Source organism: Elephantulus edwardii, unplaced genomic scaffold (assembly GCF_000299155.1).
Source record: "Elephantulus edwardii isolate Elephantulus edwardi_28Jun2011 unplaced genomic scaffold, EleEdw1.0 scaffold00037, whole genome shotgun sequence".
NCBI lineage: Eukaryota > Metazoa > Chordata > Mammalia > Macroscelidea > Macroscelididae > Elephantulus > Elephantulus edwardii.
This window is the reverse complement of record NW_006399787.1, coordinates 19,249,818-19,254,544: the sequence shown is the minus strand read 5'-3', so window position 1 is coordinate 19,254,544 and position 4,727 is coordinate 19,249,818.

Sequence of the window (4,727 nt, the reverse complement as noted above, 5' to 3'; positions counted from 1 at the left end):
CGACTCATAGCGACCCTATGAAGGACAGTCCTCAACGCTTGGGTGCCTTTCATCCTCTCTCCAGGTTCATAGGGTTTCTGGAGGCAAGCTATTATGGAAGTGGATGCCACTCCTCCTTCCAAGCTTGTTTGAATCGGGGAGTTCCACCCCACTCTCTGTCCATATTGGGTAGGCAACCATTAACGCATTTGACACATCAGTGTCATAGTGTTCAGTCTCACAGCTGATACACAATGATACATAAAAAAGAAAATAATTCACCATGACCAAGTGAGATTCGTAACAGGAGGTGCTATTCCTTGGAGATGGACATGATGTTGAGAAGATTAGAAGGTCAGCAAAAGAGATGAAGACTGACATGGTGACTGCTGCAATGGGCTCTTGTGTGTCAGGAATTGTGAGGATGGCCCAGGACAGAACAGGACTCAGATCTTTTGTTTGTAGAGTCGTTATGAGTCATTCTCAACTCAATTCTAACAACAACAACAAGAGAAAAGAGGTAGGGCCAGCACCAGGCTTATGATTTGCACACGTAATCTATTGCTCAGATGCACAAATAGAAACATGTCACACACTTTTAATATGAGGAGAATAAGACCAGGCAGTTGGGATCCCTTAGGCAGGAAGTTCCACTAGTTGAACACTACCATTTGAAAACTGAAATTATGAAAAGATCGGACCATTTCTGTTGAGCTTAGGTTTTGTTCTGAATTTCTATGTTGTTGCTGTTGTTATTATTAGGTGCCATAGAGTCAAGGCAAAATGACTCATACTGACCTTGTGTGCAAGAGATGTGAGCCCTGTCCTAGCCTGTGCCATCCTCACAATCTCTGAACACACTAGAGGGCATTGCTGCAGTCACCGGGCCAACCCATCAGGTTAAGGGTATTCCTCTTTTTTACTGACCCTCCACCTTTCCAAGAGTAATGTCCTTCTCAAAGGAATAGCCTCTTTTGACAATGTGCCCAAAGTATGTGAGATGAAGCTTTATCATCTTTGTCTTCAAGGAGCACTCTGGTTGTACTCTTTCTGAGACATGTCTGTTTGTTCTTCTATCAGTCCATGGGAAATTCAGTACTCTTAACAGTAAATTATTACAATATTAAATAGTAACACTACATTGAAACCTTTTTATTTATATACTTATAACTTATTTTTATTTTAGACTATGAATTAATTAAAACACCTACTAATGATGAAATGTACTTTCCCCAATTTAAGCTAATGTTGCCACCTGCTCCTCCACTTGTTAGGAGTTCAAGTTGAGGTTTTTAGAAATATATCAAAGTGGATACTATAAATAATGTCCCTTGAGAAAGCTCTGTTAGTCCCAAGAGTGGAAAAAAGTCCGTGGTGTTCGCCTCATTCTCTCTGGATGGAGTGATTTATTATTTCTGCTGTAAAGTATGTAAATTGGCTCTTATTAAATGCCCTTGACTATATTTTACTGTTTGCAGAATTCCCCTCACAGCCACCATCTCAGAAAAGCTCTTCAACCCTGCTTCCTGGTGCTCCCATGGGGGAAGATGTTTCCACTTGTTCCCTATCATGGGTAGACCCACTTGGGGTGATAGGGTGAGGTCCAGCACTGCCTATGAAGAATCCTTGTTTGAAATAGACATAAAAAAGATTTTTCAAACAACATGAGACTATTTATGGAATTTTTTCTGTCCTAATGAGAGCAAATTATTACTAATTTCTGTGCCATCAAAAAAAGAACCTCACTCAACCCTCTGATGGTCTAGGTAGACAGCTGCTGTTGTTTTTAACTGTTGGCTAGTGGGTTTCTGATTCATAGTCAACTCTAGTACAAGAGATCAAAGCACCAGCCATCCTCATATTGGCTGGGGACTAGATTGTTGCAATCCATACTTTTCTCCAAGAAGTAGATTGGCAGGCCTTTCTTCCTAGTCTTAGTTCTGCTGAAATCTATTTGGCACCAAAGCCGTAGACTAGCCTCCCCTGATAGATAGATGGTGGCTTTGTTCAAGGTTTATTGCCTGGGAGGAATTGAACCTGCTTCTCTCTCAACGATGCTGAGAATTCTACCACTGAACTCCCACTGTCCCAGAGAAAACATCTATTTGCACTACTAATCCAAGCACTCACTTTTATTCCCATAAATTACCTGCTCTCGACTTTATCTTGGCACCAACAATAGCTAACTCTTCAGGATGCTTCTGAAGGAGCTACACTCCTCTAAACATCTATGCAAAGAGAGAATGGGGAGAGTGCCGATCATCAGTCCCTGCCGGTTCACAGCATCACTCAGCCTGGAGCCTAGAGAGGAGTTCTCCTGGACATGTTCTTCAGGCTTTGGTGTCAATGGCTAATTCTGATGCCATCAGGCCAAGACCTCCGAGGAACCTCACTCACCAAGAGTCTACATGACCCTCTCAATTTCTCAGCATCCCCTGTACTTGGGTTGAAGCCGTGTGTCCATGTGCCCACGTTCTGACAGGCAGAAATGATGGCAGCCACTTATGGGTCTGACTCTTAGAAGTGCCTCTGGCAATGCTCCAACTCCCTCTGCCCTCTTAAATGCACATGTTCCAGTTGGTATGATGTTGACTGTGCTCACGGTGGCTCTGGAATGTCAAGAGCATTACGCTGAGTGAACTAACTCAGTCCCACAAGGATAAATATTGTATAAAACCATTATTGTAGAATAAGTATAAGGATCCAAGGGGGATGGGAGAGGGTGGAAGCAGAGTGATGAGGATTTGCAGGGAGTTGGGGGGATTAATGACTGGGTTGTACAATTTGATGGAGGCACAGTGAAGGAAATGGAAAGAATTTGTTCTTAAAAACAATGTATTCAAATTTTGTAAATTAACTAGTAGAATTAAAAAAAAAAAAGAGTAGAACTGTGCCCCACAGGGGTTTTTAATAGCTGGTTTTTCTGAATTAGATCCCTCGGTCTTGCTTCTTAGGTAGCAATGGGTGGACTTAAACCTCTAACCTTTCACTTATCATCACAGTATGTTAACCACTTGCACCCACCCAGGGACTCTTCAGATGGCAGAAAAACTGAGATTTGGGGATTTCTTTGTTATAGCAGCATAGCCTTCCTATCCTGACTAATGCAGTTCATAAAAGGGTAAATCTTTTTGTCTGTGGCCACATCTGTTTTCCTGAGAGCAAACATCTCACAGAAGGGGATTGTTCTTTCCCAGGCTTGGTGATGATCACTAACATCTGTCCCAATAGACAAGACAAGAGTGACAAGTCAGGAGCAAAACCTTTGGGTCAGACAATGTCAGGGTTCCTTATGTGCCCATATCTCTAAGGGAAGATTATTGTTGCTACTGTTGTTACATCAGAGCCAACTCATACCTGACACTCCAGGGGGTTTTCAAAGGCAGTAAATCACATGGGAGGAGATTGTCCATCTTTCTCCTGTGAAGCGGCTGGTAAATTCGAACCGCATACCTTTGGGTTGGCAGTGCAATGCCTTATCACTAAGCTACCAGAGCACCCTGGAAAAGACTATATATCGAGTTGGTAGATTTGAACCCAGGTGAGATTTTTCTGAAAGTGTCTAAGTTCAGTTAGAAGGGAGAGAAAAAGATTACAGGTCCTGAAGAGTGCCGGGCCCCTTCTGTTTTAGTTAAAGTCGTAAAGAAAATCTCCTTCCTGGAGTATGAAAGCAGTCTAATCTGTTGAGAATTCATAACAACTTAAAGTCCCTTCATCCAGAAAGCCTACCAGGCTGGCCACACTTTGTGACCCATGAATGTGGGTGGGACTGCCTTCCCCCCCCCCCTTCATACTGTTGAAAACAGTGGCCTTGTTGATCTCAGAGTCTCCTAGATTAAACTGATTTCACTATTTTTAATCCCTCCAGAAATAAGCAAAGAAGAGAGGTCTAGTTACAAACAGACAGAACTTTACATAGGAAATATGTGGGTCCCCTGAGGCACCTGGGAAATGTCTAAACCCTCAATATCTTCCTGTCTTCCCTCCCTGGAGCACATAGGTTGCACCCAGGAAAGCCTGGAGCAGCAGGAGAATTTGGAGTCAGAAGTTCAGCAGATCAGACTCCTTAGACGTGTCCTTGAACTGGCCAAACCTGCCCAGCCAGCCCCTTGTCCTGAGGGTAGGGGCTTTTAGATGAGAAACAGGAAGGCGGTTTGCCCACAGCTTGAAGCATGGCTTTGGGAAGACTCTTTGTTCTCGCATTCCCCATTATTTTGGGTTTTCTGTTCCTTTTCTGTGCTTGTCAAATTTCAAGCAGGGAGAGGCTTCCAAATACCACCACCAAACTACACATACACACACACACACACACACACTCTATCCCCACAGCAATCCCATTTACCACAAAGTCTCAGGATTGTCAGCCAAGTACAGCCCAGTAAGAACTACGATAATAGTTCACATGACCCCAGTCAGTCCCTAAGAACGCCAGAGTCAACGTCCCAGCCAGAATCCTGGGTCTTGCTGGCAGCTGTACTGCTGGGTCACTGTGGGGGGCCAGACAAGGCCTTGCAGCCTGCTGTGCCTCAGTTTCCCTGTCTGTCAGTTTGGACAACCATGACCAAGGCTAATTCTGAATTGTCTGCCTGCTGGTGGGACCAGTCCCTGAGGGGGCTAGGAGTGGGGGTTGAGGGAAAGGCTCAGATTTTAAGTCATGTAAGTTCCAGAATGAGTCAAAGACGAAAGAGACCAAAAATAGATTGGGAGCCAAGGACCCAGAAAGGTAGCCAGGAAAGATTAGACACGCT